This window comes from Tachypleus tridentatus, chromosome 10 (assembly GCF_004210375.1).
Source record: "Tachypleus tridentatus isolate NWPU-2018 chromosome 10, ASM421037v1, whole genome shotgun sequence".
NCBI lineage: Eukaryota > Metazoa > Arthropoda > Merostomata > Xiphosura > Limulidae > Tachypleus > Tachypleus tridentatus.
The window spans coordinates 71,699,558-71,725,219 of record NC_134834.1 but is presented as its reverse complement, the minus strand read 5'-3'; the positions used below and the strand labels follow the sequence as shown (position 1 = coordinate 71,725,219).

At 34.7% G+C, this 25,662-nt stretch overlaps 1 pseudogene across 1 annotated transcript in view; it reads left to right on the top strand.

The window, feature by feature from the left end:
* Positions 1-25,662, top strand: part of LOC143228377 (netrin receptor UNC5C-like) — a 116,903-nt pseudogene that overhangs the window by 77,088 nt on the left and 14,153 nt on the right. The window contains exons 7-8 of the transcript XR_013015323.1: positions 614-667; positions 14,654-14,803. The product of XR_013015323.1 is annotated as a netrin receptor UNC5C-like (transcript). The remainder of the gene's footprint in view (positions 1-613; positions 668-14,653; positions 14,804-25,662) is intronic.

Sequence of the window (25,662 nt, the reverse complement as noted above, 5' to 3'; positions counted from 1 at the left end):
TGTTATCCCCTATAATTACAGACTTTTTTTTATTAGTATTCACAAACGTTTTTATAAGTAGTAAAATGTATCGTGTAGTCAGTTTTTATTTTATCCTGTTTTACGTATTTTTTATTTATTGCATCGCGACAGAATTAAGTTACTGTGGTATTATCGTCCACTGGCAGTGCATGCATAATGTAATCTCGATGAATTTTTATAGGAAAACATTCTTTTCTATTACACTAATCTTGTTTATGTGGTAAACGTTTCTTCCTATATTAAACTACTTTTTCATCATTTTAAATGTATTTGTTGTTTAGGTAAATATGATCCGAATAAAACGCCAAACACTGAACATAGAACTCTGCACTTTACGAGGCGCCAGACGATTTCTGGATGAAATCACGAAAAAAATAAATCAATGTATTTCTTCCAGACTGAGCGGCGCCAGAAGCAATTTCTGGTAAACTGGTTATGAAATTTTTAAATATGCCTTCGGTGAAACTGTTCTGAATATTTTCATTGCCTTATTGGCTAGTATGCAAATAATACATGATTTACGAAGAAACTACTTGATATAACACATATATAACAGTTTTTGTGTTAAAGTATTAAACTGTCTTTTGTGTAGCCGTTCGTGATCGTGATGACGTCATGGTGTATGGAAGTAGCCGAGCTGAAGAAGGTAGGTCCTGAAAAAAACGTCACATAGTTTTATAAACACCTGTCTTAAAAAAATGTTAGCCCTGACTGAATGGTGAAGTCAAACATCTGAAAGCTGTATGAATTGTATGCTTACTTTATATCCGAATGTTAGCAATAACAACACAAGATTCCTGTTCCTTTTGGATGGGTCTCGGACTCGACCAAGCGGTTAGGACGCTCCACTCGCAATCTGAAGGTCCTGGGTTCGAATCTCTATCCCCCCAAATGTGCTCGTCCTTTCAGCCGATCAATCCTAATATTCCTTGGTAAAAGAGTAGCCCAAGAGTTGGTGGTGGGTGGTGATGACTTTCAATACTACGTTAGGGACTCTCTTCCCTCTAGCCTTTCAATGCTACGTTAGGGACAGCTAGTGTAGAAAGTCCTCGTGTCAGCTTTACGCGAAATCTATAACGAACCAAGTCAATCATTTTGGACGAAAAATCTTTTTCATGTTAAGCCAATTAAGGTAAATCAGAAAATAATTTAGTGGGACGTACGGTACGTTATAAAATGGGAAGGCGGAAATGGCATATAAAACAACAACACAGAGATGTGTTATGAAAAATTTTAGGTTGTCACTTAATGATAATCTAAACTAATATTGGTAATAAAAATAACTGAATGTTTAGTCCTCATGTATTTCTGTTGCAGACTTCATAATAAATATAAGAAACGAATTTTTTTTTTTTTAATTCGGGAGATCTTCAAGGGCAATACTTTTCATCCTGTCCCCCGTTAGTACGGCAGTAAGTCTACGGATTTACAACGCTAAAATTAGGTATTCGATTCTCCTCAGTGGGCTCAGCAGATAGCCCGATGTGGCTTTGTTATAAGAAAACGCACAAACAAACACACATTTTTCATCCTATCATTGTCCCCAGAAATCTGTAACGCATTGTCATCCTAGTGTAAAACAACAGCTGGCTCATGATATTACTACTGCTTGAAAAATAACTAAATTACATAATATATATATATTTTGCCTGTGGAATAACGTGAGAGGAGAATGAAATAATGGTGGCTTTATAGGGTTCTTGTTAAACTTATCCAATTTGTTAATATGAATATTTTGTAATGATAAAAACATTTCTTACCCAAAAACTAGAAGAATCTTCCATGAATATGTTAATTTCATTGTTGTTATTATATTACTTTTTCGTATCTTCAACTTCCAGTTTTATTAGACAGCTCAAAGTTTAATTTCAAAACTGTGTTTTTCTATATCAACGAAGATATTTAAAAGAGAAAACTTGAAATTTTGATATACTTTCGTTGTTACGTGAAAATGTTACGTTTCGTATGTATCTAATTTATTTATTTACTACGATATAACAAATATAAGTTTAATGTACCAGTGCGTTAAAGTAAATGCATAATATGTATATCTATCTATCTTGGACTTTTTTTAGCATTGCTTTTATAACAATTTATAATGAGTTTCAATTATTTCCCCAAAAGAGGTCTAAGCTCTCTGGAGAGGTGGCATGTTTTTAAGAAGATAGATATGCACACTCAAGTTGCTGTCCTTGAAAATATTCGGGAATGTGCGGTCTGTTTTTAGCGTGTCTGATCTATGAACCCGAAGACCCGTGGTTATTATTCCGCTGCCTTAGAAGCGTGCCCCACACTTTGAGCTAATGGGTTCTTCGTAAGAGTGAACGTCAAATTCTACCATTAATTCAGATAAGAGTATCCCAATAGTTTGGTGTGGGTGTTGTTCGCTGGCTATCATTCCTATAATACAGTTCAAAACTGAGGACGGCTTTTGCCAAGAAAATCCTTGTGTGGATTTGCGCGGAAAGCTGTGAAACAGATTCCGTGATTTTATGAACATTAGCAGCTTTATCCTAGAAGCTGGAAACGTTTTCTTGTTCTGCATGCTGTTAGTTGTGGTCGAAAGCAGTCCTCATCCGTTGGTGTGATATTGAGATTTACTTACATGGTGTAATAATTTTCCTCAAATACGACGTGTGCTAAAAAGGCACATGTAATTTCTTGAATTGCTACGACGAACTTTTTATGAATAATGTCTGATGCCACAGTTTCAGAATAACCATTAAATCTTCTTCGCGTTCTCATGTATGAAATTATGGTAATGGCATTACTTATAAAGTTACTATTGTATTCTTTGACTTTTGATTTGACCTTTTTTATTATCAACGGTTTCTACATTACAGAACACCAGCTTTTTTCTGAAAAAATTCTAGCTGCTTATCAAAATTTCAGTAGTAAAAAGAACGTTAATTTCATGTCTCTAGATTTATTATCAATTTTCATAGTGAAGTAAAAGGAAACAAAAACATCAAGTAAGCAGAAAACTATTTTCGTTTATCATGTTATGTCATGAATTACCCCAGAGGATAAAATACAGCCTCCCATAAACTTTCATTTGAAGATAAATCTTACGGTGTACCGTTAGGCTTCCTTAGCCTCTATAACGTTTTATTACATTTTTTTTTTTGGCCTTGCGTATTTTGTTGGATCTTAACATTATGCACGTGATAATCTATTAGAAGAATTAATTTCTTCAAAACAATTTTACGTAATTGAATTATACGAATAATCTAAAGTTGGCCGATTTGTGTCGTGTTTTTACTTCATTTCTTTTTATTGTTCTTCCCTTACATATTGAAACCACTGCATTTTCTACGTTTTTCGTGTTTTTGTCAGCAAAAAATTAGTTAGAAATCATATGTTTGCTGAATGAGACGAAGATAAATGATGATTTGTTGTTTTCCATCAAAATCCTCGAATTTTGATACAATCAAAGATATACTGTAATTTTATGAAAACAGAAAATTTATCTAAGGCTTCCATAGAAATCACAAATGAGGTATTAGGATGTTTTAAAAAATTTAGATCTTGTAACTCAGACATGCACAAGGTTTTAGTGTATACTTTATACTATAAAAAGGAACATAATTTTATGTAACATAATTAAGATTTTATTAAAATATAGGTTTCTTCGTAATTCTGAAACCTAATAATGTTAAAGAGCTGATTTTAATTAGTTAGAACCGCATCATTGTAGTGAATGTAACCGATCACTGACGTCATGTTTTTCGTCAACTAAACACATTTGACAGAGATCGGAACAACGGACAGCTGCGACATAACGAGTTAAAGTATTCACACAAAAGTACTGTTTATTACATTTGGATGGGTACATATCAGTGGACAACTTTCTATTCGTAGAAACTGTTAGGGAGAAAAATATGTTAAGCCGAATCTTGTTACTCGTTGCTCAACCATGTGAAATTCCTAGGAGAATTTCTGTAGAACAATCTTCTAGTTATATCAAAGTAAACAGCCATTTGGGATTTTACCCCGACTTACCGATAAAATCTGTGCATTTGTTAGTGGTATATACAGTTATTCTAGCGGAAACCTCAGTGTCAAGATATCATCTTGATAGAGGGGTGACTTGTACTTCATTAGAGACTGAATTCCAATCCCTTGTAGGTCCGGGAATTTCCAACAACGTACAGCCAATCTAAACTTCGTACAGTTATGTTCTTGCTATACGGAACAAAGCGTTTCTTCCTTTTTTTGCTACTGTGAAAACAGATAAGATGCAGAATTAGTTTTACTTATATTCCCAGAGTGAAACAAAATGGAATTTCTTATTCCTGCTATCTGATCTACAATATTTAACCAAGCATTTTGCATCTCAGCGTTGTCTTCTTATTTTCATTACGCAAAAAAAAAAAAATCGAAACAAAAACATTTCGATCATTTGGGGCACTTGAGCCATGTAATTAATAGATTAATTTGTTGTGTTATTTTATATAAGTAAATTTACATTAATTCGCAATGGTTTATTTTGAGAAAGCAGTGGGAAATATATATTCTAAGAAAAGAAGATATTGATTGCTGTTAGAGCTATGATGTCTAAGTTTATAGCAAGATCTCATAAGTTAATTAGGCCTAATAAACTGGTGTAGGATGACCATTAAATTTCAACCAAATAAATTTTAAGAAATCTGAATAGTCGAGTATTTTGTAAAGTAAAATACCACCTCGCTCTTCATTTCACGTTCAATGCCTCGTAGCTGGGCGTGGCCTAGTGGTTGTCACAAAATCGCACTTGGAATTTTAGGACCTTCGGTTCATTATAAAAGCTACAGTAAAATCTCTAATCAACTAAGGTAGCCCAGAAGTTGGCGACGAGTGCTGTTGACTAGTGGCCATTCCCCTAGACTATCGTTTCAAAACTATGGAGGGGTAGTTCTTGTTTAGTTTTGCGCGCATATCCTAAAGAAATAAACTAATTCCATAAAGTCTTACCACACACATGAAATAAACTACATACTAAATGCTTTATGATAATGTTATACAGGAAGGTCTTGATAATATTTTACAATATCTCGTGTACGCTGGAATCAGGGATCAAAAACAGTTTATACAAAACTTAGGACTAAATAAACAGTATTATGCTAATTCCGTTTCCACCCTCTGTTACTAATTTTCTGCTGATTTCGATATTATTATATATAGCCAGTTAAATTGGTATAAAAATGCATAACCTTTTATTTGAAGGGGGCAAATAACATGTTATGTACGAAAATGTAATTAATAATGTTAATAAATAATTGCAGTTTCTATTTTGCATTTTTTGTCCTCGATCTATATAACACAGATATGTTCTATGGAGATCCCTACCCCCAGTAAATCACCAGTAAATTTATAGAGTTACAGCCCTAAAATCTGTGGTTCGATTTCCATTAATGGACAGATGCAAATAACTTACTGTTTAGCTTCCTGCTAAAACAACATCAATTTTGTGGATTTGTGTTTCAGAATACTGATCTGATCAGCTAAACTGCCCTCAATTTTATGGAATGAAGATATTTATATTTCTAATTAATCGTTCCGTCTAATTTTGTAAAGGTTCCATATATCGACTTTTGTTAGAAAAAATTAAGTAATCGATTCCACATACAAGCTGTGTAGCAATATAAAATTATTGTTTCATTTGCCCAATCAGAAACTTGATGAAAACATTTGACTGTTTTAAAACGTTTCTTATAAAAAGTTGAATTATATAGGCTCACCATCATTTATCTAATCTTATATATTCTTTAAACAAAGCATTTATTTTCTCAGTTAAACGGATATATATATATATATATATATATATAGACTTACCTATTAAATCCAACGATTTCTAGGTATAGCTTATATCATTCCCAAGGTTCGATAACCATTCAGCATAAACGTAAAAGTCATGCCATTTCTTTAAAATTTATGATACCCCCTATTATTTTAGTATGCCAAATAATTCACATCAAATATTTTATCTGTTTGATCTGGTGCACAGCCAACGGATGCAGCTGAGCTTATCACTTCGATGCTTAAATACGATTTTAATAAAACTTTCACTGCTAGTTGTTCCCCATAAAAAGCTCCGGTTTTCTCTCAACATTTCATAATTTCTTGTGCTGATATTTGTGGCTAACAAGAATTTTTAGTGGAATGCCAACGTCGTTGGGTAAGAAGTCGAGGTCTTTATTGATTCTATTCAATTTTTAACGACTTGGAAACTGGAAGATGAGTCTGTTTGTATATTCATCATCGGCTTAATGATGGTTACTATGGGTGGTTATAAAGGGATTGTAATTAACCTCGACCTAACTCTGTCTTGGTTATGACTTAAAATCCCCTGACTGTTCAGTTCGACCGTACATTGAAAAATATCTAAACGACCAAATCTAGTTGAAATTCAAGAGTCGTTCATTCTTAGCTGTAATAAATCACATGATAAAAACTTATTTTCAAAATAAGAATGCTTTCTTAAATCAAATGGAAGAAAATTAAGATATTTCAGTCTTACGTGTTTACTTACGATGATGTTGGAGTTTTCATAAGATCTATGAAAAATAATAGTTATGTTTCAACTGTCCATTATCCTCATTTGTCTGTTATTGTTCAGTCTAACGTGCTTACTTACGATTATGTTGGAGTTTTTCGATGTAATTATTTATATACTAGGTTTTGTATGCTTCATTCTTTATATGGTGTTAAAATTTTAGAGAACTCAGATTTTACCGTTCACAGTGCACATGTCACTAACATACATTTATCAGCCCTGGCGTTACATTTTACGATTACAAAAAAATAACAAGATCAAATAGAGTGAAAAACCCTTGTGTTAGGTCTCACACGTCACAAAGAACAGGTCACTAAGGCGTGTACAAAGAGCATGTTATTAAGAGTTATCAGTCCCAAACTGAAGTTTATCGAGATATTGTCAGATATCCTTATGGTGTTAAATCATACCGGTTTGGTGATAAAAAGGCATATTGTTTGTTATACCTTACAGGTCACAAGGCTATTGAAATAATGCGGTCAAATAACATGATTTTAGATCATACCTATCACAAGATCGAAGTCATATTAAAATATTCGATGAAGTCGAAGGTAAACAAACGGGTTCCCAAAAAAATTACGAAATCAGATCGGAACCTCCAAAATTTTGTCACTTTTGAGATAATGAAATGTATTACAAGTTCTTTATTGATGTTGAAATTAGGCTTACGAACTGAATAATATAATCCATACGAATTGCCCTTACAGACTAAATTAAGGAAAGTACTGACAGTAAAGTACTGTCCTGCATCAATAACAACAGTTTATCGTCCGTCAATAACAGGATCTCCTACCAGGCCGAAGGAAGTTGCTGTGCATCCCACACTTTCAACTATGTAAGAAGGGAAAGCCCAACGCTTGCAGTTGTCCTACTGAGACAAGGTTCGAAGTAGAAACTACTGTCATTAAAGCGGGACTTGGGATGCAGAAAATGGGGAAGAAGGGGAAAAGATAATGATGGGGGGTAGAGCAATCGTGGAAATATATAGCGTTGTTGATGATCCGTTCAGAACTGAGAAGAGTGACTCATCTCTGAGAAGACATACATAACTTCATAGACAAGATGCAACCGGCTTTTTAGCGATGTTTTCCAGTCATTCCTCTTATACTTAAATTCATCTTTGTGCGAGGTGATGACAATCTAAAAACACGAGATCAAAAATAACCTGATGAAGCATCACATGCCTAAAGACTTTTGTAGTCCAAATGAGTTGAGTTTGAAACATTGTGGATGTTAACATGTTAATCAAATATCCGATTGATTCCTTTAGGTTCATGTATCGAAATGTTACTGTGGTTCTTTGACTATTACGAAGAACCGGAAACTCTAGTGAACATCAAATCAATCACTCCCGTTTTAGATTTAGTAGAGTTCAAAGTATATTATAGTCAACAGAGTAATTTTTGTTCTAACTGTATATTCTACAGTATATAGACTGCACGTGCTTATTGGTGATGTGATTGACGCACGCGCACTCTGTATTACATTAAAGCATTTTGAAAATTAAAATAAATTACACTGAACACTACAATACTCAAACAAGGACAAATGTATTTCATTTGAACGTATTAGTCATTGTCTAAACGTCGTCACTAACGGATCCAATGTAAAAACCCAGATTTCCATTGAGACAGCATTAGGTAAGGAAATATTTACAGAGTTGCTCATAACCTGTTGTGAAAGCGTTTTAATTCGGTTTCCTGGTGATACTTCTTTCTAAACAGATTAAGCATGCTCGGCTACAATCGAATTTGTGTCAAGCAGCAGCCCGTCCTGTTTATATGTAAGATACAACAATGTAATGGGTCTTTTATCAAGAGAACATTCTAACCCGTTTTCTCGCATTGGTGACCATTTTCTAATGTAATAATCTAGGTGATAGAAGTTTTTGAGGCTTTCTCAATTTCGAATGGAACTTGCACGAGGAAACAGTCTACATATATTATTTCGTCATAGTAAAATGCATGCTTGAGTTTAATTGTTGAGGTTCTATTGATTTTGTATTTCGTATAAAAATATAGCTAACCGTGTATTACCAACTTTTTTCGATGTTGGTATATACATTTCGAAGCACTTATTGCTGTACTTTTTGTATCTTTTTTATAGATGCCGTTTGATTGAACTCTAAGACATTCTAAACGCACGGATAGAGCAATCAGTTTAAATAGTGGTGAACTTATCAACTGTTATTTCGAACTTTTCGGCTATTAAAAAAAATAATAAATCCAATAGACCATTAAATGTATCTGTCATACGTCCGACTTGCACAGTAAGGTTTAATATGTCAAACTACCAATACATTTAAGTACACGTATTTTCATTATCCTAAGCCTACTAACAAATTATGCATTCAAAATGTTCCTTTAAAATTGAGTTTTTTTATTTAAATGATCATTTATACTCACCATTTGTCATTCATTTCTTTTCTTTTTCTCTTCATGTATATATTACATGTTTCATGTATGAAATCTGATCTCTCAATATGGGATTAAAAACAAGAGCCCTTCCTTTTTTTATCCCTCCATTATGATAGTCTTTATATAATATTGTTTAAAAGAACATCATCTTTAATGTCTAATCTTGAAAAAAATACGTAGGAGTTTGGATATCCTATCTCTGACGTTTCATCAACCATTCTCTGTCTTTCCTCCCCCCACCTTACCCTCCCACTTGAGCAGTCAGCTTTCACGCAGAGTTTCCAGTGTCCAATTTGTACCGTTTATCACAGTAATACATTTATGACGGTTGTTATTGATTCAGATAATGGAATCCAATCGTGACTCCCTTCTTACCAATGAGTAGAAAGTAGAAGTAAGAATAGGACTGACCCTTCCCAACCACTATGAAGCAAACAATGTTCGTCAGTATTACTACAGAAAGATTTGACTTAAAGCCTGAAACTAATCAAGTGAGAAAGCTGTATTTCTATAGAACGTAGTCTGTGCAGAAAGACATAAACTGTCGAACCTCAACCTTTTGTCGAGTCTATACAACTACTTGGGTGTAATTAGATGTATTTCTATACGCTTATCTTTCTTACATCCTGCTCTGATCTGAGAAGAGGGTTACAAGAACAATGGACCTACTTCCATTTGGTTTACAGTTTCGGTACCTCATGTTTAAATAAACATATATGGAAACTAACAAGAAAACTCCATCGAAATGACTCTCGCAATGTGTAAGCAAAAAATACGAATTTTGAAAAGAACGCACGAGGAAGTGATGTTCCATTCTCTACGTTTGGCTCGGAAGAACATTTATTGTCTTGTTAAATAAGTTTTTTTTCAACGATTCTTCTGTTATTAGGGATAACGATTTTTCTGTGATAGAAAATTCAGTTATTAGTTTTTCTGCTCCAATTACTTTTTTTTTCAGAGATGACTTTTATACACACATACGTACACATATATACACACATACGTACACATATATATACACACACACGTACACATATATATACACATACGTACACATATATACACACATACGTACACAGTATATAGACACACAGTATATACATGTTTAATATAATACATCTGAATACATAAGTTTTCTCTTCTTCCTGTAACAAACGAATCAATTGTGAGTCAAGTCGCTCAGAGCCAGGGTGAGCAGATCTGTTCCGAGATAATTTACACGTTACTTTTGTCTAGCCGTTACCAGTCCCGTAATCAAGTCAAAAATTAAATTATCCTCGCTATTTCATTCAGTAGAAAACCAAGTGCAGAGAAGGCACGTTGAGGGGGGGGGAGCGTGATATTGGTGTCAGTGAATAAAATGCGTGTCCTTTAAAACAAATCAACCAATTAAATATACTGCTTAAAATAAAATGGGTTTATGTATTTAACACCCACTCATCATGTAGACAAGTATGATCTTCAGTGACTTTCACACAAACCCGAAAATAGTGAGTGTAATAAAAGAACAGCTAACCGTATTCTCAACATCCGTAGTGTTATGACCCGATATGTGGGGATAGTAATGAAAGAACAGCTAACCTTATTCTCAACATCCGTAGTGTTATGACCCGATATGTGGGGATAGTAATGAATGAACAGCTAACCTTATTCTCAACATCCGTAGTGTTATGACCCGATATGTGGGGATTGTAATGAATGAACAGCTAACCTTATTCTCAACATCCGTAGTGTTATGACCCGATATGTGGGGATAGTAATGAATGAACAGCTAACCTTATTCTCAACATCCGTAGTGTTATGACCCGATATGTGGAGATAGTAATGAATGAACAGCTAACCTTATTCTCAACATCCGTAGTGTTATGACCCGATATGTGAGGATAGTAATGAATGAACAGCTAACCTTATTCTCAACATCCGTAGTGTTATGACCCGATATGTGGGGATAGTAATGAATGAACAGCTAACGTTATTCTCAACATCCGTAGTGTAATGACCCGATATGTGGGGATAGTAATGAAAGAACAGCTAACCTTATTCTCAACATCCGTAGTGTTATGACCCGATATGTGGGGATAGTAATGAATGAACAGCTAACCTTATTCTCAACATCCGTAGTGTTATGACCCGATATGTGGGGATAGTAATGAATGAACAGCTAACCTTATTCTCAACATCCGTAGTGTTATGACCCGATATGTGGGGATAGTAATGAATGAACAGCTAACCTTATTCTCAACATCCGTAGTGTTATGACCCGATATATGGGGATTGTAATGAATGAACAGCTATCCTTATTCTCAACATCCGTAGTGTTATGACCCGATATGTGGGGATAGTAATGAATGAACAGCTAACCTTATTCTCAACATCCGTAGTGTTATGACCCGATATGTGGGGATAGTAATGAAAGAACAGCTAACCTTATTCTCAACATCCGTAGTGTTATGACCCGATATGTGGGGATAGTAATGAAAGAACAGCTAACCTTATTCTCAACATCCGTAGTGTTATGACCCGATATGTGGGGATAGTAATGAATGAACGGCTAACCTTCTTCTCAACATCCGTAGTGTTATGACCCGATATGTGGGGATAGTAATGAATGAACAGCTAACCTTATTCTCAACATCCGTAGTGTTATGACCCGATATGTGGGGATAGTAATGAATGAACAGCTAACCTTATTCTCAACATCCGTAGTGTTATGACCCGATATGTGGGGATAGTAATGAATGAACAGCTAACCTTATTCTCAACATCCGTAGTGTTATGACCCGATATGTGGGGATAGTAATGAATGAACAGCTAACCTTATTCTCAACATCCGTAGTGTTATGACCCGATATGTGGGGATAGTAATGAATGAACAGCTAACCTTATTCTCAACATCCGTAGTGTTATGACCCGATATGTGGGGATAGTAATGAATGAACAGCTAACCTTATTCTCAACATCCGTAGTGTTATGACCCGATATGTGGGGATAGTAATGAATGAACAGCTAACCTTCTTCTCAACATCCGTAGTGTTATGACCCGGTATGTGGGGATAGTAATGAATGAACAGCTAACCTTATTCTCAACATCCGTAGTGTTATGACCCGATATGTGGGGATAGTAATGAATGAACAGCTAACCTTATTCTTAACATCCGTAGTGTTATGACCCGATATGTAGGGATAGTAATGAATGAACAGCTAACCTTATTCACAACATTTGTAGTGTTATGACCCGATATGTAGGGATAGTAATGAATGAACAGCTAACCTTATTCACAACATTTGTAGTGTTATGACCCGATATGTGAGGATAGTAATGAATGAACAGCTAACCTTATTCTCAACATCCGTAGTGTAATGACCCGATATGTGGGGATAGTAATGAATGAACAGCTAACCTTATTCTCAACATCCGTATTGTTATGACCCGATATGTGGGGATAGTAATGAATGAACAGCTAACCTTATTCTCAACATCCGTAGTGTTATGACCCGATATGTGGGGATAGTAATGAATGAACAGCTAACCTTATTCTTAACATCCGTAGTGTTATGAACCGATATGTGGGGATAGTAATGAATGAACAGCTAACCTTATTCTTAACATCCGTAGTGTTATGACCCGATATGTAGGGATAGTAATGAATGAACAGCTAACCTTATTCACAACATTTGTAGTGTTATGACCCGATATGTGAGGATAGTAATGAATGAACAGCTAACCTTATTCTCAACATCCGTAGTGTAATGACCCGATATGTGGGGATAGTAATGAATGAACAGCTAACCTTATTCTCAACATCCGTATTGTTATGACCCGATATGTGGGGATAGTAATGAATGAACAGCTAACCTTATTCTCAACATCCGTAGTGTTATGACCCGATATGTGGGGATAGTAATGAATGAACAGCTAACCTTATTCTTAACATCCGTAGTGTTATGACCCGATATGTAGGGATAGTAATGAATGAACAGCTAACCTTATTCACAACATTTGTAGTGTTATGACCCGAGAAATGATGTGTTTAAACCACCTAACGTCAAGGAGAGAAAAGTGGGAAATATTCGTCACTTTCTTGTTTTAAAGTCTCAATTTGTCTCTTGTTTCTGGTTTATATTTTGAAAATGTTCTTGCGACCACTCTTTTTATGTGTAGAGCAAATAATTTAGTGTTTAGGTCGTACTGTAGGCAATACGTTATGTACATAAGTGTAACATTACGTTGTTCTAAATCTTGTTAGATTAGAAACGTGTTCGTCGATTTCACGATTAACTACATACCTAGTCATTTTGGGTTTTATATATAGTAATTTAATTCGTGGTTATAAGCTGTATAAGTATTTGTTCTTTGTTTATTTTTTGAATTTCGCGCAAAGCTACACGAGGACAATCTACGCTAGCCTTCTCTAATTTAACAGTTTGTTTGTTTTGGAATTTCGCACAAAGGTACTCGAGAGCTATCTGTGCTAGCCGTCCCTAATTTAGCAGTGTAAGACTAGAGGGAAGGCAGCTAGTCATCACCACCCACCGCCAACTCTTGGGCTACTCTTTTACCAACGAATAGTGGGATTGACCGTCACATTATACACCCCCACGGCTGGGAGGGCGAGCATGTTTAGCGCGACGCGGGCACGAAACCGCGACCCTCGGATTACGAGTCGCACGCCTTACGCGCTTGGCCATGCCAGGCCCTAATTTAACAGTGAAAGACAGCTAGGCATTATCACCCACCACCAAGTCTTAGATTACTCTTTTATCAACGAATAGTGGGATTGATAGTATTATTATTATAACGACCCCAAAGCTGAAAGGGCGAGCATCTTTTTGTGAGACGGGGATTCGAGCTCGTGACTCTCAAATTCCGAGTCAACAATGCCGGGCCAATAAAGTAGCTACCGATGTTTTCCCACAATGCTCTTGATTTGTCTATTGCGACCTTTTGTGTTTTTTTTTAATTAAGCGCAAAGCTACACGATGGGCAAGTTTTTCTGTGTCCACTAGTATCGAAACCCGGGTTTTAATGGTGTAAGTTCACAGACGTGCCGCTAAGCCGTTCGCGAAGGTGGGTGGGGCTGTATAAAAGATATTGACAAAACAGTTAGATTGGTTAGCGATATGTTCAAACATTGAGCAGTAACTTAGTGAGATTTTGATTGCACAAACTATTCTGTCCCATTAAAATCAGTAAACATCATACGAGCGTCCTCTACAGAGTATTTATTGAAATTATAATCACTCGAGAAAAAATCACTCATCGTTTGAAGTTTTACTGGTGTTACTTTATATGCTCTATCTTGTAGCTGGAACAAGTGTTTAGAATCTCTGCTACAAATCTTACAAAATAAACCTGGTTTTGAAAGTGTTTTCTGTAAATATTAAGTGAAGTAATCAACTTGGAAGTTGTTATGCAGGTGTATTATTTTTTGTGTTATATTACGTCAAACTGAAGTTTAAACGAAATCACAGCACTAAACGCTGGAGAATACAGCTTGTGCCATTCTAACGTTTGGGGTATCGTAAATCATAGGAGGGTCTTTGAGCCTCGCAGTGGAACCCATGTATTTTAATGCTAGTTTGTAACAAAGCTTTAGACATTTAATTTTGTGTGTGCCTATTTGTTTTCATAATTATTTTTTTCTTTCTGAATTTCATAATTTTTTTGTTTTATTTTCAGCTCATTCAGCCGAATCAGACACCAATATTGCCTTGTACATTGGTCTGTTCGTAGCAATAGCATTTTTTCTAGCTGTCCTTGTAGGCATGGTGTTCGTTGTTCGAAGAATTAAAGAACAGGACCCACCAATGCACATCGGTGATGGTTCCGGTAGGTGGCGTTATTTCTGAAAGAAAAAAGTTAGCTGACTGTTGTAATCACATGTTTTCTAGCTCATATACTGATGGGTTTTTTTATATTATTAGTCTCTTCTTTTATTAATTGTCTCAAAATATTTCATTAGTTGGTAAACAATCGCTTTTACTGTTACTGTTAACGATTTTAAATGTTAAATTCATATGATAATGCTGGTCTATATTAACGGAATTGATTATACTTAATTGTTTTTGTGTGTATCTGATCAGAAATATCGCATGTAATATTTAAGGTCAAAAGATGGGGGCCCGGCATAGCCAGGTGGTTAAGGCACTCGACTCGTAATCCGAGAGTCGCAAGTTCGAATCCTGGTCGCACCAAACATGCTCGCCCTTTCAACCGTGGGGCGTTATAATGTGACGGTCAATCCCACTATTCATTGGTAAAAGAGTAGCCCAAGAGTTGGCGGTGGTTGGTGATGACTAGCTGCCTTCCCTCTAGTCTTTCACTGCTGCATTAGGGATGGCTAGCGCAGATAGCCCTCGAGCAGTTCTGAGCGAAATCCAAAACAAACAGAAGATGGAGACAATGTAAATCTAACTGGTATAGGGGGCGCTACTGTGTCGAGTCGTGTCAAGCTGTGGTCTAACGAAAAAGGTATCGTGTAATTTCCATTAGAGAAACATTACTTTATTAAATTTTGAAAAAAATTAATGTAAGTATATATATATTATATTTTAAAATTGGGGCCTGCCACGATCTAATGGTTTGGATCCTCAAATCACAATCTGCGAATTCTGAGATCAAAATACATCGCCGAACATCCTCGATCTTTTGAGAGGTAGGGATATTATAAAGTGACGTCAATCCCACTACTCGTTGCTAAATATTATCCCAAGAGATGTCGTTGGGTGCTGTTGACATCTTTCTAATCTATCGTTTCGAAATTAAGGACAGTTAGAACTGATAGCCCATGAACAGTTTTGCGTGAATTTCAACAAACAGACATACAGATTTTAAAAACTGCCCTTCCCACTTCTAACAATGATATATTTTATTTATATCTAAAACATTCAGAATGTACAATGAATATTCTCTAATTATTGTTCCGACATTAAAAAAACTAAAACTAGCCTAAAATAAGAATTTTAGAATAATCTACGATTTGTTTAATCATTACATATCTAACAATTAAACACGTGTAAATATTATTATAAATCAATTTTAAGAAACAGGTCATTTGTATGACTTTTAAGAGAAGTTGAGGAACCGAGAGGTAATCATGACGCGGCCCTGTCAGAGATATTTTTGTAAAGAAAATTTTGTGCTACTTTTAGTCACACGATAGGCTATTTTTGCTGTGCTTACCATGGGTATCGAAACCCATTTTATAGGGTTATTAGTCCGCAGGCTTACCGCTATGCCACTAGAATGTACTTTTATTTTCCGAATTTAAGGCACTATACACCGTTAATGATAGCCAGAGCTCAGTGCACTGTATGTTGAGCTTGTTTAAATGCCTTTTTTTTGCCATATATAACTTAAATATTAAGTATTATAGTAAACAACTAGTCGTATTATTCCGAGAAAGGCGAAACATGATGTACTTTAAACAAAACTTTTTTCTTCTGTTAAGTAATATAATAAATTACTGCAAAGTTTGTAAATTCATATAAGATTATACAACTATTGGGATCACGGGAGCTGTAAAACTGAGTTAACTACTAAAATAAATTTGAATTTTCACAATGGTATTTTGCGTCTTTGCAATAATTGAATAAAGTAACGGTTAATCTGATGTCTATGTCAGTAATCTTTGTTGAATGGTTAAATATCCTGTCTCTCTGTTATCCCTTTGTTAATTACAACTATAACAACAAAACATAGAAGCTTGGAACTATGATGTGTAAAACTGGAACGTCTTATCTGAAGTAAAAGTGGAATTTTAAAAAGAGTACATTACTCCAACAACAGAAAATAACATTTGACTATGATAACTGCACTTTATGATTGTTTATTACCTGTTTCTTCAAGTCAATAACATTTGACTATGTTTGTTTATTACCTGTTTCTTCAGGTCAATAACATTCTACTATGATAACTGGGTTTTATGCTTGTTTATTAACTGTTTATTCAGGTCAATAACATTTGACTATGTTTGTGTATTACCTGTTTCTTCAGTTCAATAACATTTGACTATGTTTGTTTATTACCTGTTTTTTCAGGTCAATAACATTTGACTATGATAACTGCGTTGCTTGTTTATTAACTGTTTATTGAGGTCAATAACATTTGACTATGTTTGTTTATTACCTGTTTATTCAGGTCAGTAACATTTGATTGCGATAACTGTGTTTTATGCTTGTTTATTACCTGTTTATTCAGGTCAGTAACATTTGATTATGATAAATGCGTTTTGTGATTTTTTATTACCTGTTTATTCAGGTCAGTAACATTTGATTATGATAAATGCGTTTTGTGATTGTTTATTACCTGTTTCTTCAGGTCAATATCCTTCTTTTCAATCATCAAAAACCTGAGTTAGACATCTTAGTTACAGATTATCCGACGTTTTCTGGAAAAGAGCTTTGATGTTGGTGACTCTGTTCAGAAGTAGCTCTCTTTCATCAGCTCGGTTTTATATCCTAATGTAAAAGTATAAAGTCGTAAAAGTTATAATCAGACATAGGGGTTCGGAAGTAGGCAGTTTCTATTCGTTGCTGACCCTTGGTCCGGAAGGAAGAGATGATGGTGAGTGATGAGTGCCTTCATCTTCAGTCCTCTCGGGCCTTCTCTTTTGAAGAAGCGATCAATCCAACGAGCTGTTCTACATGTTGTATACATATCAAGCTAGTGCATTGTAAAGTAAAGCGATTTGTACTTTTCGTTGGACATGCCTGTGAGATTAGTTTCGTGTTGAATCTTGTGCTCTAGTGAACTTTCTCTACTGTAATGACAGTACTACACACCAGTATAGTTGTGGCACTCATACAGTCAAGTTTATTGCAGTCACTTCCTGAGAGAATCGATCGCTCATTAGCAGAGTAGGTGGCAAAATAAGAAATATTCCTTTTATATCAACATATATTATGTACTTCTCGATTGTACTGCAGTCGGTTTTGAAGCAAATCTCTTAATCGCCACTTTAATTTCTGCAGAATTTGAACTAAAATGATTCCTGGCGTTAGAGGCACTAAAGGAAAAGCCATGGGAAAAGAAAATGGAGCTGTTAATTAATTAGTTCTTGTTCTTTAATTTTAATTAAGTTTACATGTCATACTTAAAGTCTTGTTTATAAAAAGTCAGTATCGAATTGAACATAATGATTATGGAACGTGGAAGATGCACGTGATATCCCTACTGCTGTTTTACAACACACTTGTAACATAACTACAAAAATATTTTTCAAATAAGGGGCAGATGTGGCCTAATGTATAAGGCCATTATACATTATAATGTATAATCTGGAGAGTGAATCAGATGGTTCGTGGTTCGTGGTCCCTTGCTGGTAAAACGATCTTCCATTTCTTAGTTCTGTGGTTGTGTCACAAAAAAGACGGTCAGATCTCTCCATTTGATGAGACAAGAGTAGCTCAAATTTTGGTGGTGGGTGCTGTTGACTCGTTGCTTTCCTTTGTAGTTCGTCAGTTCAAAATACGGGATGGCTATACGCAATTAATTATTTGTGTAGCTTTGTGCAAATATTCTGAAAACTATTTAAATATATGAAGATTTATAAAATCTAAAAGCTTTAAGCATGGGCCCGGCATGGCCAGGGGGGTTAAGGCGTTCGATTTGTAATCCGAGGGTCGTTGGTTCGAATCCCCATCGTACCAAATATGCTCGCCCTTTCAGCCGTGGGGGCGTTATATAATGTGACGGTCACTCCCACTATTCGTTGATAAAAGAGTAGCCCAAGAGTTGACGGTGGGTGGTGATGACTAGCTGCCTTCCCTCTAGTCTCACACTGCTAAATTAGGGACGGCTAGCGCAGATAGCCCTCGTTTAGCTTTGCACGAAATTCAAAAACAAAGAAACAAATTTTAAGCATGTGTAATAATATAATAAAAATCTACAAAACATACATTAGACCTATAATAGAATACGCATCTCCTGCTTGGATAAACATAACACAAAAACAATTACACAAACTACAAAGAATACAAAACTCACTTTTAACTTCAGCCTATAAAGTACCACGTAGTACTTCATCCACATTCATGCACAAGTTACCTCATAAAATGGCCTGAAATGTAAGACTCTTGCATAATGCACCAAATTATTTTAATAAGAATTGGCTTAAATAAAAATGACTTAATGTGTGATCTTGACAGATACTACGTGCGTGATGAACATAGTCCTAAGTGTCTCTCTCCTATAAATATATATTTAAAAAATATAAAACAAGTTGGCCACCACGCACTAGACGCTTAAAACTAGTTTTATTTTATTTATTTTTATTTTTCTATTATTTATTTTTTCTTTCCTTTCCTTTCTTTTTCTTTTATTTTATTATTAGTATTTTATTTTTCCGATGAATATATATGGAAAAAAGGGAAGAATATATATGTGTATAAGTGGAAAAAAAAGAATAGAAATATAAAAAAAATAAAAATGTAATAGAAGTAAAAAAAAGGGCAAATCAAAACAATACATGGACATTGCCCTGAAAAGGACCGGAGTACTGTGGGATACTCTGGTCCAAAATCTACAACAACAACAAATTCTTATTAGTAGCTGACATGAAAATGAAAGCTAGGGATGGAGGAAGAGGTCTTATGTACCTGACCCTCCCGGGTATTTAAAAAGTAAACAATCTAAATACCCGCAAAGAAGAAGCAAAGCATTGTAAGAACAGAAATATTAATTGGCGGGCTAAAATGCGCATATCCTGACCTGTTTTCGGTTTAAAAATCTTGAAAGAGTCTTACATTTCGTTTCTATTCTATTCTGATACTTGATCATGTAAATTATTATAAAATTTTATAATAAATGTTAGACCTAATAATGTAAGGAAGCTAGAATTGAAAATTCTGAACTGACACAAACAAGAAAGGTTTTTGTTCTTTCTCATTCGTCGATAATCAGTGAACTGTGTCATTTACGAGTGTAAGCGATTAGTCTCTGGTTGAATTGGATCTTTGAAGATAGCTTTAAGGGATGAACTCCGCACTTTTGCCAAGTGTAACAGACGATCTATTTTAAGCAAGCCTTTCATAGATTTAGTGACAGCTTTTCACCCGTTCTGCTTTATGTCAAACAGAAAACCAAATGAAATAAGTCCTAATGAATTTGTAGTTAAATCGTGATTTTGTAATTAGTGTTAAGGCTGCCACGACCATTCTAGAAAAGTAAGGACAGCACTTTTCCACAACCTCCAGTCTTAGAAATAAACATTATAATTGATATTGGCACAGACGATATTAAGCTTTAACGTCTAATAGAAGGAAACACCTGATTGGCTCCATGAAAATGACATTGATTATGTAACATTTTACATTGTATGTTTTTCATGTTACAGCTCTTATACTGTTACTTTAAAAATAATAAAGTATTCTCTATATAAACATTTAACCTGAAATGTGCATGTTCGTAAGTATCATAATTTCGTTTTTCCAAACTGGCATAAGTTGAACTGATTATTAAAATATGTCTTAGAAAGGTTAAACCAGCTATAAAAAATCCAATATGCTCTAACTCACTGAAATCAAGAATTAGGCTTAGAGTTGCAAGCAACGTAGTCATGAGAACTTTCATGATACACCACGTGTGGGAACGAATAATGAAAGTAATATTTAACAAGTTTCTCCAATTTCTACTTTAAAATACTCACCACATATAATAAATGTAATATTTTGGGATAGCGACACGAGTGTTTAGAGAAAAATAGAGCATCAGTTACAGTTTATCAGTTTGATACCTGAACCATACTATGTAATAATGACCTCTTTTTCACTAGTCCAATCTACTTCTTAACGTGACAAGTGAACGTGCTTTATGTTTAGAAAAATACTCTCAAGAGGAAAAGCAAGGTCTCACCACAATAGCTAAATGAAACGGATGGAAATGGGCAGAAACGTTCATAATGGTGTTAAAGATGGATGGAGCTGACAAGATGACTTTCTTTGTGATGTGAAATAAATACTTTTCATGCAGTTCCAAAGAACGTAGTGAGCCCTTTTAACATGTGCACTATTAAGACTGAGGTCATTAGAGGACAATGCAAATTCAGTGTTTTATAGAAACATTCTTACGCTGATGTGGTGTTACATCCATTGAGAGTCATTCGATCGGCTGATTTTTTTTAGCTTATGATGAAACTGGTAATACTTTTATGAGTGTTGATCATTTAGGTAACCGCAAAATATCATACATATCATATTTCGCATGTCATTATTTATGCTTCCACAAGGAGCTGCTAGTATATGATATCAATCAAAGCAATGAACACTATTCTTTTGTTGCTGAGAGAGCTTCTAGAAATTATGTTAAGAATGAGTTAAACGTGCATCAGTGATATCGGTCAGACATTCAAGAATATGTGATCGTTCTTTGTTACAGTGCAATATTCCTTGTTCAACTATCAGATCCTTTCCTCATACTGTGTTAGTTATACTCGGATGATCCACATCATTTCACAAACATAAACGAACAAACTCTACACTCAAAAATCAATGTGGTTATTTACATTTAAAACTTACAACCTTTATACAATTAACAATGGTTTAGAAGATAAACTTTAAGCTTTCACATATATGTGTTTCAGTGGCTTTAGTTATCTTCTGCTAATATACAACAATTATTGAAATGTAAAGGCTGTTCTGGAAATGTGCGACCATTTCTTTTTACGTCACGATTAGTGTTGGTTTTTATCTCTGATTCCAGAGCATGGGCAAGTGTATATTTGAAGAGTATAGTAGACTAAAAGAAGACTTTGTAATCTGGAAGTAAATTGTGTAGGAAAATTGCTAATTGTTTCTTTGTGTTCATCTGGTCCCTCTTGAAAATAAATCAAACAAAAGAAACATTCATTATATCCATGTTGTATTCAGAACTTGATAGTCTTACATAGGAATTTCTTAAACCCGAACTAAATTTTATATTATTCAGGAACATGATGTTAAGAATTTGCATTTGAATACAAATATTTTTGAAATAGGCACTTACTTGGTTATGTACTTTGGTGGCTCAGAAAGAAAGAAATATTAACTTGTCATGCATGTCAATTTTACACTACATTTGTCTTTAAAATGAATAAAAAAGACCTTGAGAAATCTTCAACTACAAACTTTTCAACCATTCTTTAGAACACATATGATCAGCAAGATCTATGTAAGGGTATTACAGTTTTAACTAAATCATGTCTTCTCTAGACTGCTTATGTGGACAGAGAGTAATCTGGTAGTGTCTGGATTGTAATGTAAATAACGAATGTTTTGCAGAAATGAATGAATCAGATAGTGTTATTATGAATGAAGTAAGTGATCACTCGAACAGTATGATGAATCTTGGATAGTATAGAATAACGAGAATTTGCTCCGTTAGTCTATTTACAATTGGTCTTTTCTTACAGGTGAACGAATGTTGAAAGAGGATTGTAATGTAAATAAGAAGTGGCTACAGAGGAAATAGATTAATACCATTAGCTGGAAACAACAATAATTACAGGTCTAGATATCGTGAAGGGCACTAATATTCTGTGAAAACAAACTATAAAATTTCCAAATGTCAAAAAAGCATTTGGGAATGTTCAACAGACGCATGCATGCCCAACATCAAATCTCGTAAAAAGTGCTGTGCTACTTGGGTACCAAGTATGTCACATCTAGAGCTGTTGGGATGCAAGGGGACATTTTTGTAGGACAAAGTACGATCGTTAAAAATATTACCAGTAAAGCCATTCAAGATAAACAATTTGGTGGATGAGGAGCAAGCATTGTTTCATTTTGGAAAATCAGTTTAAACAGATGGTTGAAAGAGTGTTTCGTAGTAGCAAAACCAATTTAGATAAGTGGTTGAAAGAATGTTTCATAGCGGTGAATCCAGCTTAAATGAGTAATTGAAGTAAAGTTTCCTGGTGAAAAACCTAATGGGAAGAAAAACAACAACAACTTAGATGAATAGTTGATGAAGTGTTTCGTAACTAATGATTGAAAGAGTTTTTAATACTGGAAAATCCAGCTTAGGTTTCTTTATTTAATGAGAGTTTTTCAGTAACAAACCCAGCTTAGATGAGTTGTTGAAGAAGAAACAGGCCCTTAATTAGAAGAAGATACTGGAGTTGTCATGATAGCTGTTGCAAAAGTGAAAGAATTAATTAATGCTCATGTTTTTATTGTTTCTTTCGTGTGCATGTTTTCTCACTTGCGTTATACTTGTGAAATTAAAAAAGAATAAACAATGCAAAATAAGTAAGTAGGCCTTGTATCTCGTATTTATACGGCTTTAAAAATCGCAATTCAGTTATATGTACCCACATGTACCCTGAATTCTTTACAAACCAAATAGGAGTTATAAAGATTGGTGGTTTATAGAAATATTAATGAATTAAAAATTGAGTACAAATGAAGAAAAAATAATGTTAGTCATGCATGCAGAACAAATGTTACAAATCCCCTACGTTTTTTTCCTTTGATTTTTGATCCTGTTTCTTTGTTTGTGTCTTTGGAAAATTATCTGAAAATTTATTCGTGAAGATTGTAAGTTCTCTATTTAAATTTGTTGCTTGCTCCTAATATAGTAAGCTGCCAGACGTTACTTATTATTTTGTTTCTTATCTTGTAAGTAAAATTACAAATATGGTTTATCCATATTACATAACAATTTGGTCCAATTAACAGTTATTACTGAAAGTTTATTTGATATGGAGGACAATACCTTGTTATCCTATGTTGTTTATTCCTGTTTTATCGAGGTAATAAGTGTTCTTATTTCAAAAGCCCATGGGTGAGAGCAAAGGAGAATGTGTTATAATAAAAATCTCAACCACAGCACATACACAGAATCATTGAGGCTTTTCACCCAATACTAGAGTTTATCAGGTCTGTGGGAATACAACAAAGTAGTGGTCTAGGCGCTAAATTTATAATCAGTTATCATGAACAGTTATTATGCTGTGAACTAGAATAAACAAGTGAATTAAAATCTGTATCATATTTATTAAAATCACGTACAAGTCAGGTTTTTAAGGTTAGAAACCATAAGACAACGTTATTGTTACACAATTAAAAAGGAGTTCATTTATAAAACAATTGATTAAAAACAGCCATGAAAAGACCCTACATGTTTCACTGCTCTAACTCCGCCATCTTATACGTGTATATATTTATACTGCAGTGCAGTTTTAAATGATTTAATATTATTACTGTTATCATTTTATGGTCTTTACTCAACAATCCTATCCTCTCTACCATAGTTTTCCTATGTTATTAATTCATACTTTCGAACTCCTATTACTGTAAAACATCTCCAATACGTGTTCCCGTGATGCTAACCAAAATCCCTGTCCTTCCATTGTAAGAAACTATCTTTAATCAGCGTTCTCTAGTGAATACCGCTGTCTTCCAGTATTATAAACGTTCAAACAATGTTTACCATATTGTCATTGTTGTAAACAAATAAACTGCCAGGCGTTGTTTACTATGACCTCTCCCTTTTCCCATAGTTGTAAACGTACATAATCGGGCGTTGTTTATTACGTTTCCGTATTCCCTCTGTAACAAATTTTGCGTTCTTTACTGAATCATTCGTATTCTGTTTGGTAGCGATCGAGATGACAAAGTTGAGGCAGCTATATCAGCGCAGTTAGCTGGCATCATGAGACTTAGTTAAAAGATTTGTGACGCAGTTTAGACTATAATGACTACAGACCCGTCAGTGGAAGATAATCGATATCACATTTAAAATGAGACTGACTTGATCAAAACTTGGTCATGTCTTGTTTTTTCGGAACCAGTTCACATGTTCGTTATGTTAATATAACAATATAGGAAAATCCTAGCATTCAATAACGTAGGCCATAATTTTTTTATTGTTGGTGTTTTTGTTGTTAATGTTATTTTATTTGTTTCTTGATAATAATAATAAAAAACATTACTGGAGTCATTTGTCATTCCAGAGCACCGACTTTTATTTGGCCGTGTTACTTTACGTATATAAATATAAACTTTCTAGAAACTGCTCGATTGTGAAGGCCACAGAAACTTGGTTTTACAGAAGCAAGGTTTTAGTATTAACGATAAGTGCTCGGAAGAGGCCAGGCTTACGTTCAAGATAATGATATTAGCTTCCACCTTAATGGAGTACACCCAAACGTCCAGACTAATGGTACATTGAACGGAAAACTACCGAAAGGGGATCTAGTGTGACTGTCGTTTCATATTTGGCATAAATAACGGGCATTTTGACCCGGGAAGTGAGCGCCTTAGTTTCTGAGATACTGACATAGAATTTGCAATGACAAAATAATAATAATAATAACAATTTAGATGGTTGAAGACAGAAATTTCAATTAAATGTTGGTTGAGGCTTATTAGATTTCTTAAAACATTTTTAGGGACTTTTCCCCAACCCCGCTTGATAAACATTAAGTAATACAGCTTGACGTGACCAGGTGATTAAGGCGCTCGGCTCATAATCTGAGGGTCGGGGGTTCCAATACCCGTAACCCCAAACATGCTCTCCCTTTCAGCCGTTGGGGCGTTATACTGTTACGGTCTATCCCACTATTCGTTTGTAAAATAATTGGCGGTGGATGGTGATAACTATCTGCCTTCCCTCTAGTCTTACACTGCTAAATTAGGGACGGCTAGCGCATACAACCCTCATGCAGCATTGCGCGAAATTAAAAAAAAAAAAAGCAATAACAAATAAAC